The sequence below is a fragment of the Danaus plexippus genome, chromosome 26, assembly GCF_018135715.1.
Source record: "Danaus plexippus chromosome 26, MEX_DaPlex, whole genome shotgun sequence".
In the NCBI taxonomy this organism is placed as follows: Eukaryota; Metazoa; Arthropoda; class Insecta; order Lepidoptera; family Nymphalidae; genus Danaus; species Danaus plexippus.
Window position 1 is genome coordinate 5,299,997 of NC_083554.1, and position 15,737 is coordinate 5,315,733.

Consider the following 15,737-nt stretch of genomic DNA (forward strand, 5'->3'; position numbering starts at 1 on the left):
GATAAAAAATTGTTAAACAGTCTATAGAATCATGCTGTGTATAATATAATTATTTTCTATATAGGAATATGTATTTTACGAACGAATATAAAATACTATTACCTATATATGTCTTTCTACTATATAGCACATTGGCTGAAGTAATCAACGGATCACAGTGTTGCCCTCATTGGATTTGAACCAAACATACCATAATAATTTCAAACAAACTTTCTTCTAAATACTTAACTCGAATTTGTCTTCAGACTGTCTAATTTTAGATTAAATTATTTTCTTGTGACGTTTCTACAAATCCTTATTTCATGAAAGTTCTTTAAAGTCATTTGTAAGACAGGAAGTTTATGGAAAAGTTTATTAATTAATTTTTATATATAGAAGTAATAGATTAAAAAAAAAAATCATTTCAAGTATGTAATATTTAATGACGTAGAAATTAATAGTGTATTTATATTTTCATAATGTTAAACCATCATTCGTAAAATAACATTATGTTTTTTTAGAAAATTCAGCTCACTAGTTCTTTCGTATCATTCAAGAATTTTGAATGAAAAAAATGATAAGTATTTACTTAGACGACGAGAGTTTCTGTTAACAGTACTAGAGTAAAATGTTCAAAGATTAATATAATATAATAAAATACAAAGAAAGTTATGAAATCACATATCATGCTAAGCATTTTCATATATAAAATATAATTTAATTTACTGAAAAGGAACCTCAATTTCATGTAAAAATATTCTTTACAATAAAACATATATCGAAGTTTGATATTCCTTATACCAACAAAGAACCCAGAATATTATATCTTATTATCCTTTCTGTCTAATTTAACGTTTGAATATGATTAAGAGACGTAATATATGGATCGTATATATATTTGTTCCAGTGTATATACATAGGGCGTAATATATCTGAGGAATATGAAATTTAAATTCTCGTATGAAGGTTCACGCAGAGAAAACTGTAATACAATATATGTTTATTAACCTACTATTGTGTTACACGTAACTAAATAATGAATAGAAATATAAGGAACTTATATAAAATGGAAAAATGTTTACAACATACAATTAAAATTTAAACTACCCACATCTAAACTGAGGCTCTTCGATTTGAGAAATATAAAAGCTTTACGATTTGAATGTCCGCTGAAATTTTGGTAATCACAATACAACTGGAATAATGTTTTTGTGAATTGTATACATTTCTGCATACATAATTAATATTCCATAGATTAATGCTGGATAATTAAGTGGGACTATAATCGTTATACATTTATTCGCAAGTGAAATACTTTTCTAGTTTCCTATTCATTCTTGATTCTTAATCCAAATAGGGTCTTAGTTAAATATATTGATATATTTTTTTGTATATAAATATGTAAGGTGTGGAAGAGGCTAAAATAACACTCTTTCACATTCATTACAATCCTTTGCAAAACTCGCAATTAAGGAATTTTTTTTTTTTAATTGGTAGTACTCGCTAGATACAAAGGGGGAGTCTTCAAGTCTACTGGACACTGAACAAGTCGTTATTATGTACATCTAAGGTCACAGATTTACTATGAAGATATGCAAAAAAAAAAGTCTTTTAGATAAATCCGAGAATCTTGTACATACGTCACAAAAACAAATTAGAACACAGTCTAAGAATTATGTAGTAATAAAAAAATGAGGATTAGAAAAATTATGAAAGCTTTGGGTAATGATATATAGATATTTTATATATTCATGATTGTTTTATTTGCATAACCCAAGTGTCAGACACTCTCATCTCGCCTGTCCATAATCACGGTTGCTGTAAAGGAACCGAAACGTCGGGGGTATGAAGATAAAAATAAGAAATGCGTAGTATCCGAAAACCTTAGTTTTATTATGCTTTTGGTAAGCTTGTGTAACAAACAAATTAATATTTCTGTCCAGTGTGAATATTAAGATGATGCAAAGAAATGGAAATATAAGATCCCTATATTGTTTAATCGAAGACGATTCAACAGGGAATAGTCACTATTAAGATTCTCGAGCGAATAAGATGGCAATTTTTCGGAGCCATCTCTCAAGGACCCGTCTTATAGGAACGCAACGTTGTAAAGCCTTGAGGATCCCGACAATTCGCAATTAAATAAACGTGATTGAAGAAATTAAAGCTATCTTAAATAACTTGAAATAAAATATCTTTAGACAAAGACAAGACAACAAAAGAAAAATTTTGCGTTTAGAGTACAAAATATCAATGAATATTTAGCTAGTTTTTAAATTCTTAATATACAAAATACATATACAAAAAGGTAGAAATAGTTAATCTTATAGTTGTTGTATTTTAAGTTACATATAATGATATTATTTTTGTATATCGTAAATAGATATAATCTTGAAAGGAATTAAGTGCTATTAAAAGCAAAGCTCTCGATGAAATCTCTTTACAAATTCCCAGCTGACATCGAAGTTCGTCACAATACAGCAATTATTATTTTTGATTAATATTGTTCGTGATTGCTTCTTATGGTTCGGACGCTCTTAAATTCTTTTTGGCTCCAAATTGATTTGTTGGAGTGAGACTTGAATTATTTGTCTATGGTATCAGTAGACGTGCTAATGAAATATATTATATTTATTGATTACCTCTTAGTACTTACAACTACATATTTTCTGTCAATCTATTATTTAATTACTTTCCTTTCATTTTTGACAATAATTTTCAAATACAGGTAGTGTTAATTTAACTACATGGAATACTTATTTCAAATTGATTGGTTTTCGTGATTAAAAACGGAATGTATGGAATGGCTGAATATTTCAAACTTTAAATATAAAGTTGTAGGAGAGAAAATAAAATAAAAAATCTGCATTGTTTTGAATGTGAATTTAGAAATATATAGATTATATCTTAAGCAATATATATACACCGGAAGTATTATATTTTCTAGTATTCTAACACTCTTAAGCGAATTCCTTCCATACTGACATACTCTCAATGTTATTTATCTTTACTATTCTAAAACGACATCAAAAATATCGTGATACAAATAGGATTAAAATGATGACGCAAATTAAAATAACTTACGTTTTCTTTGAATAGTCTTAATGTCGAATTTTTCCAGATTTTTTAATAATAAAATATCTATAGATTAGATTTCAATAAGTTGTACGTTTTATATTTAAGACACATGAACCCTCTCTAAGAAGAGTATACATACAATAAATATATATAAATCCTTGATTTTGAACGCGAAAAATACGATTGCTATGTTATTTTCCACATACAAGTTAATATATCAAACTTAAATTTATTCAGTAAAACTTTTAATGTAATCTTTTAAATCCAAAGATACTTGTGAAAAAATGATCAGAATCATAATAAGTAGATATGTATCATTGTAGGTACCTATTCAGAATGACATTCTTCAACAAATATTTAGGCTATATAGCTTTGTAAAGTGACAATCATTTAAAAATTCATTGACACTGGATAATAAAAATAATCAAATAATAAGTCATTAATGTCAAAAGACAAATTGATTGTTTATAAATAAAAACTAAGAACTATATATAAAGGCCTTATAATGAGTGCATCAGGCAAATGATAATCCTACCGCCAACTGATTTATGAGGCTTTAACAAGATATATATAAACATTTATTGTGAAAGTTGTACTGGGATATACGTCAAGTAAACAAAGTCCATGAAAACGTAATAACTGGACCGTTTTGGTTTGAATGGGTCAATAAAATGAGACTACATACTATCTGCATATTACATAAGTTGGATAAATTTATATTATGTGGCAATTAATGCTTTCTGTGGTTTAACAAACGTTAAAGAACATTAATGTATAAAACAATAAGGAGAATAAACAAGAAGTTCGATGACTTAAAAATGTGTTACTTATGTAGTTTTTATTTCATTATAATTAACTGTTTATTGTGCTGTGATTCAATGTAATGATTACAAAAAAACTTTCCCTATTTTAATTTTGAATTGACGTATTTTCTTCGTAGGTATACATGATTGTGGAGTTAAGGAAATTTAATTTAAAATTTGAGTATGAATTTTATATTAAAATCAAATTTCCCTTAAATTAAAATGTGATTGAGAATTTTGAAAAGTTTATTTTGTATTTGTATTTGTATTTGTATTTGAAAAAATCAAACTGAATTTGAGATGACGTGTCGCTTGTGATATATATATCGGATTTATTACAAATTCATTATTTTAAAGAGAGGACGCCAGCCTCGCTGACGTCACTAATGTCACATGTTTCAGTACGTTCCAGATATTTTAAAATGAAACTTCAATTGTTCTAAATGTTCTTGTATTTCTCGAAGGTTCTTCATATTCACATTCTTTATGCTCCGCACTCGCTGAACTCTGCAGTCCACTGTCGTGCGTCCAGACGTCATATTTATACCAGAATTCAAACATAGTTCTATTCTCTTTGATTTCGTTTTACTTTCAACAATAGTAACGACGACCAATAAGTTGTTATAATAACTGATGACAGCCTTAAGTTATTTTCATGTTGAATCCGTCATATATATAATTTCAAAATGCTTATGTTACGATGAAACACCATTTAAATGTACACTGCCTATTAAAAGTATTTTATTGTAATTTAGTTTTTTTTTTTTTAAATAAACAGATAATAAAAATTAATACATTTCATTGAATTTGTTTTGCGACTTGCTTCTATGTGAATTGATTTTTTATAAACAGTAACCTTTAAATACCGTAATGTTTGTTTTAATAATGCAAAAGGACTTAAGACTGCTTTTTATAAATTTACCAATACTTATACTGCTTTTTATATATATATATATATATATATATATATATATATATATATATATATAATTTAGCTTTTGTAATAAATGTTCAACGAACGTTAATAAACAAAAAATTTTTTTTCGTGGTGACTGCTATAGACTTCATTTAAAACACGTGTTCGTTATAAAGGGATTAGTATAATTGGAAAGGGACACAGAGTGAATGTAAAAAGACATTTTTAAAGTACTGTATTGTATAGATTCAATATCTTGACTTTATTCGATATGTTAAATAAGTTAGGTACATGTAACAGTGTGCCTTGTCGCTGACAGATCCGGGGTGCACCAACATAGCGGCCGATGGCTTTCGCAGTGGTTTTAGTGAGTAGGGACCTGCCCAGTTCGAGTCTCACACATCCTCTCCGGCCCCACCAAGGCCGGTTAGACGGCTCGTAAAAAGAGTTTCCCTGCGACATCAAAAAAAAAAGGTACATGTAACAGTGGATGTAACTTATGTATTCAAGTGGAATTTCCTCCAAAACTGTGAATCAAAAAAGTAATTGTCAGTGCTCAGATTCTCTAATGAATGTAAACTTTTTGCTGTAAATATAAAAAAAGAAACAAAATTAACGCTCTCTTCATAGTTGATTAGTTTGTAATTAAATTATAAATTTTATTTGTTACCGACATCTTAATCCTTGATATGGAAATATAACATTTTGTTTGTTAAATGACGTTAATATTTATAATAACTTCTAAATGTATTAAATTATGACTACTTAACTTATATCGATTTAAAGGAAATGTTTTACCGATTTATTTTTGTAAAGGAGGGTATTATGGAATTCTTTGAGTATGGCATGTTCTTTAAAAACGGAACTCGATCGCTCACTCGCGTCACTTCACTGTTGGATACCGATCGAGACGGTTGTGCGTGAAAGTATAAAAGGTGTTTTCTTGTGGTCGGCTCATCAGGTTATAGCCTACCAAGTGCTAGTCAAAGCGTTGTTAGAGTGATAAACTCCCAAATACGGCTCCTGAGCGTGATCGACAGAAGTGTATATTACATCTCAGAAGTGGGATAGCATCGAGTTTTTATTTTAAATCTTGGTGTGATCCTACCCGCCCAAGAGAAACGTAAGTATTTTTCTTTAATGTTCTGTATTAAATTACTTGGAATGTACTATACTGTGCTTAACAATATTGCGGTATGGAATGAAGTTTTGAAATACGAGGGTATTTTTGTTTTTATATATTTTTTTATTAGTTATATATTAAACTAAATATGCCGCGTCTGTAAAGAAAAGAATGGCTAAATATATAGTAATACCGAATTTGAAATGTGCTGGGGTTATATACCTATATTGTATACAATTGCAAGGTGAGGAATTGTTACCTACTGAACATTACATTAGGAAATGATTTAAGTGCCGTTTACGTTAATATTTTAACCTATAAACTAATACGTTTCATGTAAATCTTATCCTCTTAATGTCGTTACTCTGTTCGAGGACGATGCTCTAACGAAAGGAAAGGGTCGGATCGCCTGCTAGCGATTCTTCACGGGGCGCCAGTCGCCGCGTAGCAAGAGGCGTTCGCAGAGCACGCGTGGCAGCCGAAGGCAAGGCGAGACGCGTGGCAGCCGAAGGCAAGGCGAGACGCGTGGCAGCCGAAGGCAAGGCGAGACGCGTGGCAGCCGAAGGCAAGGCGAGACGCGTGGCAGCCGAAGGCAAGGCGAGACGCGTGGCAGCCGAAGGCAAGGCGAGACGCGTGTGGCTCGTGAGCGCGACGACCGCGGGCAGTCTACTAGATCGCGGCGATCCAGGACTTCGAGGCAGCGCACTTCGCGCCTGCGATCCTGACTGCTGTGCTGTCACGCCAGGCGACCATCAGCGCAACCAACGAGCGAAGATAGAATTGATTTAAGTAACTGATCATTGTCATGGATCAGTTTAGATAACTGGTCAAGGTCATGGATCAGTTTAGATTAGATAACTGGTCAAGTCATGGATCAGTTTAGATTAGATAACTGGTCAAGGTCATGGATCAGTTTAGTTTAGATAACTGGTCAAGGTCATGGATCAGTTTAGATTAGGTAACTGGTCAAGGTCATGGATCAGTTTAGATTAGATAACTGGTCAAGGTCATGGATCAGTTTAGTTGAGATAACTGGTCAAGGTCATGGATCAGTTTAGTTGAGATAACTGGTCAAGGTCATGGATCAGTTTAGTTTAGATAACTGGTCAAGGTCATGGATCAGTTTAGATAACTGGTCGTCGTCATGGATCAGTTTGGATTTAGGTGGCTGGTCGTTGTCATGGATCAGTTTAAGTTTGAGTGGCTGATCGTCGTCATGGATCGGTTTGGATTGAAGTAACTGATCATGGTCGTGGATCGGTTTGAATTTGGGTAGCCGATGTGAGTCATGGATCGGTCGTGCTAGATGGAAGTCACATCATATCATTGTTTGGACTAGTTAATTGTTGTATATTTTATTCGGATCGAACTTGTTGTCGTAGCAGTTGGGTCTTCCCAATTCTCTGAATATCGTTTATAAATGGTAAATGGAGTGTTTCTGAGAATATGTTTAATTTTGTATAGGTCGTAGAGTAACAAAATTTATTTGACTGGAAATGTGCATACATGTTGTCTCTTTCTCTTCTGTAATTTACGAGGGACTCGTAAATTGGCGGATGGCCGAGTTGTTACCGACATCTTAATCCTTGATATGGAAATATAACATTTTGTTTGTTAAATGACGTTAATATTTATAATAACTTCTAAATGTATTAAATTATGACTACTTAACTTATATCGATTTAAAGGAAATGTTTTACCGATTTATTTTTGTAAAGGAGGGTATTATGGAATTCTTTGAGTATGGCATGTTCTTTAAAAACGGAACTCGATCGCTCACTCGCGTCACTTCACTGTTGGATACCGATCGAGACGGTTGTGCGTGAAAGTATAAAAGGTGTTTTCTTGTGGTCGGCTCATCAGGTTATAGCCTACCAAGTGCTAGTCAAAGCGTTGTTAGAGTGATAAACTCCCAAATACGGCTCCTGAGCGTGATCGACAGAAGTGTATATTACATATTAGACAACTTCAATTTATTGTAGGCGTCTTCGTTTTCATGGACGTTAAAACTTTTTTTTTCACATAAATTAGATTGAAATTTTTATAACAAAATTAATTAATATAGATAATATGTTCCGTGGCCCTTTGATGTGTAAATAAGGTTATGAAGGATGTTTGTTTATTGAGAGTATAAAACAAAGTGATTGTATCGTGTCTGAATTTCAATATGAATCATATTTGATACAATGAGGGCTGTTTCTCGTTATCAAAGTGAACCGTACCTTTGTGGCGTCTATGACTTCAGACTCATTTTCCAGAACATTGGATTTTCAAACATAAATTTTGTTTTGACTTACTTATATGATTATATTAAAGTTTGTAAATTAGTAATTCATATGTATATATATGAAGTAATATATTCTTTGTAATATTACCTTAAAACGTTAAAGAATATCTACATATATCTTAAAGAATAAATCTCAATAAAATATATATATTATATGAAGCAACTTTTGTGGTCCACATTGTAGTTAGACATCAATTTCATATGTGAGTAGACGTCTTTATTATATTAATAAAATGTGTAAATACTACATTAGTTCTCATAAATAGAATCTTTGTAAGCTTAGTATGAGTTTACAAATGTTTTTTAACTGACTTCAAGAAAGGAGGCTTCTAAAGTCACTGTATATTTTTTCGTGTAAGCATGTTCCCTGATAATTCAATTCTGTATGAATCGATGTTGGTGTATCTTCTTGTAACTGAAAGAAGATATTTCTTTATTTAAAGGTTGGTTTCGTGATAATGAAACTAAGATCTGAAGTTGTCATGTAAGGGACATTTAGGGAACCCACATTGGTCTAAGTGTTTGAGTTAATTCCGTATCAAGCCATCGCGATGTCGACTCGTAATTTTAGAAGCATCCTTGTTATTTCTATCCGTCAATTAGACATGTAAAATAAAATATTACATAAAGAAAACTACTTCGATCAGCAAAAGTTTAATTAAACAAATATTTAATAGTAAAGAAATATTAGTAATTTCATTTAATTGATAAGATTTTTTTCAAAATATTTATTAAATAATTTGGAACTCTATGCCAATCAATTACAATATCAAATAAGATGTAGACGTGATATTATAAGATATTTAAAACATTTTTTTTAGCTAATTAGGAACTTAATTTGTAATAACGACAGATAAGTGTATTATTTAAGCATATACAATAATAAATATTTAAATCTGTAAGTAAATTAATTTGAGTAGTTAGGAATTCAAGACTAAATCACCTGAAGGAGCTAATATACAGGGGGAATAGTCAATGAAGCACAATTTTATCACTAAAATTAACACATCTTTGTCCTTTTCACTAGTTACTTATTATAGCACGAACCTATTCGTAGCTAATCTACAGTAAAGTTATATGGAGAGTAATTAATATTTTGTGATTCAGATTTATTTGATTATACTATAAAGAGAGAGGTAGAGGATGTGGTAACTTTCACAGTGATAGAAAATGCGGATATCTAAGAAAGGGAAACTTCTAAACATAAAAAATCAAGAAAACTTATATACTTCTCTCTCTCTTCAGCCATGTCAGGTCCACTGCTGGACTAATATATACTTAATATATATATATACTTCGTCATAATTAAAATGTTTAATACAAAATCAAATATGGGTTTCTGATTAAAAGAAAAAATAATATAATAAAATTAAAAAAAATATTAAATTTAATCAAACTTTTCTTATAAAAGTCCGGTATAAAATTTTTTAAAGAATATATTTTGGTCCAGTGATCACACGATCAATTCGCACCAAGCTTCGTTGATTGATGATAATTTAAAAAGGCACAAGAAAATTATTTGTAAAAAAAACCTACTTCAAAAAAAACAACATAGTAACAAGGGAACTAAAAAGCACAAAATAATTTTACACTTCAATACCATTTTCTAACTTAACCTATCTAATAACTAATTTTAAATATCAGTACAAAAATCATCTAAACATCAAAGTAGATAAACGAACACTACTTTTATTTACTTTCCAATAACCTAATTTAATACCTTACTAAATATATACATTTTTTTAATAACTAATCATCTTTTCCAGTCCTGTTTAGCTCACACCCTGGTAGGTCACATTCCGATTATATGTATTCGCATACGTATATTTTAACAAAAAAAATGTCTAAAAAAACATATGTTTAACGTGGAATACTTAAAACTAACTAATACAAGTTATACATTTTTGTACAACAGGTACAAAAACAGGCGTGGGTAGTTTAATATTTTATAAAAGAACATTTCTTTTTATATTGCGTATGTGACGTTTTTTAAAATTTTAGTTTGGGTTAAAGATAAATAAGCTTTATATTTAACGAGACCAGGTATACCTTGTCTCTAACACCACGTTTGAGTTAATCAAAATGAAAAGCCAGTTAGGGAACATCTCATATAATTGTGTTGACATAGATTTATGAACGTAATACCCCGAGACAGTCGGCGGTTAGTTTAACAATGTCACATCGTGATAAATAAAAAATGAACAGCTTGGTAACATATAATTGGTATAAGAGTTGAATAGTAATAAAAAATAATGTTTTAATTTCTTACGATTATTCAAATGAATGAATAGTTTTTATAAACACAGTTAACCTTCTTCTCTTACCGATACAAAACGTAACTCTCTCTCTTAATACCTCCACTAACTCATATCTCCAATTCATCTAAGCCTCATTTTTCATACTGGCTATAAAAAAATGCTGGAAAAAGTAATGATATAAAGACAAATAATTTATTACAGATTACTCAATAGAAATTCGATTCTCGAAGAATTTTCATCATTTACACCTGAAGATTAGAAGAAAGTTGAGCCATAAGGGTTTTTTAAGATAAAAAGAAATAAATCGTTGGAACGACAGATATTTCTTAATTTCTTTACTGAATATGCGATTATAATACATTACGAAGTGATTGAAAACGGTGTACTATATATTCGTAGTGGTCTGAGGTTAAGACCTACCTCCCATGCAAAAGAGCGCGGGTTCGACACCTGGTAAGTACCGATGTGACTTTTTCAGAGTTATGTAGTTTATAAGAGTATTCAGACACCGCTGACAGACGGTGAAGGAAAACGTCGTGAGGAAACTTGGACTTATAATTTTAAATTATAGGTCGAAATCGCCTATCCGCCTCGAGCATGCGTGGTGATTAATGCTCTAACCTTCTCCATGTGAGAAGAGGCGTATGTTTGGCTGTGATGAATATATTCTCTTGTAAATAACCGTGTTAATAATTAAGATGCATTCAGATATCAAATAATTATTTTAATCATATTTATATGTACAACAGCAATTGTATTTAAAAGTAGCAAATATACAAACGGTTGACGAAGTTTTTGGTCACAATTATAACACACAATGCCGATTTAATCGAAGTTACTTACATTTTGTGACAGAAATATTTACAGTTGTGCTGTTTTTATAACGGGGATTGTTAAAGTTGATGATTGACTAGTAAATAATTATCTAAAAAGGTTAAGTCGTGAACGAATAATATTGAAATATTTTTGCCAGCTCTTTTTCCCATTTATATAATGCCAATAAAACAGACAATTTTCTGTCTCTCTGAATCTATTTAACTGTGTTAAATAACTTATATTTAGTAACATGAAATATAACTCTTGTTTTATATAAAGGAATTAAACTATAAATATTCTTATTTGTATTATAACTCGGTGCTCCGACCACTGTAACTGAAAGATGACCATTGAGACTGCTTTCGAGTAACAAGGCTTCATAAGTCCAACCAACACCACTCGATATTAATTTTTTAATAAAAAAATATTTTGTACACATAAGTTTAATTGAATATGTCTTAATAATATATATAGATACACACGTTTTTGTTTCTAACATTACTGTATTTAAATAACTAGGTATAGTGCTTGTTTAAAATTCAAGTTTATCATTCCAAAGATCTCTTTATGCTTATAAAACCCAAGTGTATACTATTTTGTCTGTTAATTTCATTACTGAACCCATCAAACATAAATTTTAATGTTTAAATTAATGTACAATCTCCAGTTGCTAAAGGCTAACACAATCCTTAAAATGATCTTCACAATTTTTTATTTTAAAACTTTATTTAAACATTTAAATGATTATTTCATTTGTGTGTTCTTACGAGAATTCTCTAAATAAGGTATTATAAGACTTGTGTCTGTCAAGACCTAATATCATTTCATTCTTGGAACGTACTTCGAAGGCAGCCCTAGTAGGTTTCAAATTTGGTTAGTAGGGAGGAGCTTGCAGGGTGAAGCGTTACGCGAGTTGGATAGGGGCCACTCAAACCTACACCTGGATCGCAATTCCCAGGAATTGTTGCAGGGAGAGGCAACATGATGGACCTGTACCCGCACGGTGAAGCCATGGGATGCCGAAAAATTTCGTCTCTTACGTAGGTTAATGAATGAAAAAAGGAAAAATCTTTTTAAGTAGTACGATGAAAATGATGATAAAACCTTATACTATGCGTACTGATTAATTATTTATACGTTTTGAATTTAAGAGAACTATATATCGTTCAAGAATTACCTAATATATGAATGAGAAAGTCAAAATATCAATTTATAATAAGATTATTGAAATGGTTTCAGTGAGTCATGCTCAGAAGCGGAGGTCAAAGGTTTAATGAACACGATGTGGACTGTCACCGTAGTTAATAGACTTCCTCTCTGTGGGAGACCGATTGGTTAAGAATTACAACCCCTGGAATCCATTACCGGTGCTGATGTTTCCCATTGACAGTTTTTCCATTGAATTATCACCAACACAACATACACATAACCAACTATAAACAAGCAATATATCGATGTAATTGGTCATTGTTGCTTTCCTAAATTATATAGATTTTTTAACTTACGTTTTGATAAAAATTTCAATAGTAAACTAAATTATAATTCATCTTAGCGAATGTTATTGAAAAAAAATATTTTCCTCGAGAAATCTCAAAGTTAAATAAAGATTTGATGATTGATTTGTATCAACCGATATTGTTTATATAATTGTTAAGAGTTATATGGTATATTTTATTATTTTCTTGCATCTTATAACAAAATCTGAACAGAATGAAGACAATTTCTATTTTCACTTAGTTAGAAACTTAAAAGAACATACTATATTCTCCAAATCGTGTAATCTTTAATAAACGTCTGACATCCTAAAAAACATTTATGTACCGAATATTTGTAAATAAATCTATTATTTGATAACATTAAATTTATATCATAAATATCTTTCATATCATGTAATTTATAATAGTATTTTAACAAACAATACAAACGTTTTAGTAATAATAAAATTAGTTATAATATCTCAATTATACGGGAACGTTATTAATGGCTCAGTGGTAACTTTGAATTTATATTAGAGAATAGAGAAGTGTTATTAAAATTATAACAGTGTCAGAACATTCTCAATTAGATTAATTTTTGAAGATAGTACGATATGATTTTGGTGGACTAAATTTACTTTATTAGAGAGAGTTAATTAGGTCACTATAAATAGAAATCGCATAAATTACAACTTAGTGAAATTTAAGGAAAAATTTAACCCCTGAAACCTACACCTGGGTCACAAGTCCCAGGCATTGTTGAAGCTCCTCTGCCTGCAACGCGATGGACCCGGCACCCGCACGCTAAATCCATGGAATGCTGCGTGAAATTCTCGTCTGGGCTCTTGAAACAATATTTTATATATATATTACTAATTGGAAAATAGAAAATCAATTAAGAATATGAGTAGTTTTATACAAAAATATTTCTTGTTAAAAGAATCTCACGTAGTTTACAGGTTTAATATTCTTTAAAAGTATTCACCTCTCACCGTAAAAGCTCTTTCAGTTTCAATAAAGACAGAGACGGGAAAAATTTAATGTTACTGCAAAATCACGTCTTATTTAACTGATTCGCAAAAAGATAAAGTAAAATTTATTTCTTTTCCAAATAAAACAAATTATCATTTAACATATTTATAAAAAAATTATTATTGTCAAAAATTATAACTTTAAAGAGACTATAATTATCTAAACTGTCTTTATTTACCTGTTTGTTTTACTTCCAAGGGGCATTGAGTAAAATAATATTTATTTTTCTTACTATTATCTAATGTTACTAATAATAGTTATGTTGTTTTATTGTTGTGTCACTCTTAACGCTTTTAAATATATTGTACGTTCTTTTATATATACATATTTAATGGAACACAAATAATTATCGGAACATCCGCTACCAGTTTATAGATACTACATAAATAGTAAATAGTTTAAATAGTTAAAAAAATTTAATTAGTAGATAGTTTAAATTTAGGTACTACATAAGAATATTTTAATAAATGAAAGAAAAAAAATTGTCCACAATCAAACGTTTTTATATTACAAGTCGCAGAACAAATTGCAGTTTCTTTTTATAAATTTTCCTGATACGCTTTTGTATTATACGGTATATTATAATTTATAAAAAAAAAAATAGAAAACCTTAATTAATTATATTTATATACTTTTATTTTAAACTGATCAAAGGTTTGACACAAAAAAATGGACAGTTTCTTCCAGAGTGTTCTATTTTGTATCTTGATATAAAACGCATGTTTCTACGTAATTTTGTTACACGCCATTGAAACTATTTGTGTTTAATCCGACAACGCTAAATAGTTTTTATAATACTATAAAGAAGGCTTACCAAACATAAATTTTGATTAGAATAAATAAATGTAAATATTTCGGTATTAAATTAAGAGCTTAGTGTCAGATCTGTCGATAAACTTAATGAAGATTTAATTGTCAAGCGAGATACGTTTTATGAAATTTACATTATATTTTGTGACCGCTGGATATCAAATTAAAGTGTATAAATAGTATATGTAAAAAGATCACTTAAAAACAGTTAATATTTTTTTGGGATCATGGACATTGTTTTTGTTTTGTAAAAAATCAACTACTGTCTAACACAAATATTGTGGAGCACAAACGAATGAACATATCTCTAAGGTCTACACTACTACTGCTCAATTGAAGCGAGCCGAGACGAGCTAATAGGCATTTTTTTTTGTCTACTTTACAGCCAGCTGTAATGCGACATGCGATGGATGGAAACAGAAAAGCTATAATGAATAATGATTATTTTAAAAGACAAACATTCATAATTTATATACGCCTATTTACTAACCCAAAAATTCCATCAATCAGTTTTGTTTATATTTAGTCTTATAAACAATTGTTTCGATTATTCTTTATTTACCCAATATGTATTTTAATATTAATATACCATTAAGACAGGGTAAATTTTTTAACACCACCTTCATTTTCAGTCGAATACGTGTACTAATCAATATGCTTGAATTTGATCCGCGGACGTTAACAAAGCGGTGACAATCTCTCTTATATTACGTAAGACGAGAAAATTATGTGTCTTCCAAAAATTCCGTAAGAACCGTTGAAATTCACACATTTCTTTAAACTTTATTTCAGTAACTTTTAAATCTCAACTGATTTTAAAAAATTTACAAAATTCACAATATTTGGAGTCCAAGTCTTACAACCCATTTTTTATTAACTTGTAAAACCTACTTTAAATTTGGATATTTTCTATGGAGCTTACAATAATATTTATTTATCTTTCGTTATTGTTTATTGTATAATCTACATTTGATATATATATATATATATATATATATATATATATATATATAACAATTTTTTTAAGGATTTTTTTTCAAGAAACTAAACTATAGGAAACTAAACTCTCGTTGCCCTGTAACCAAAAAAAAACGTATTTTAAAGTCTATTCCTTTACAATTATCCTTAATCATCCATCCATCCATCCATCCATATCCATC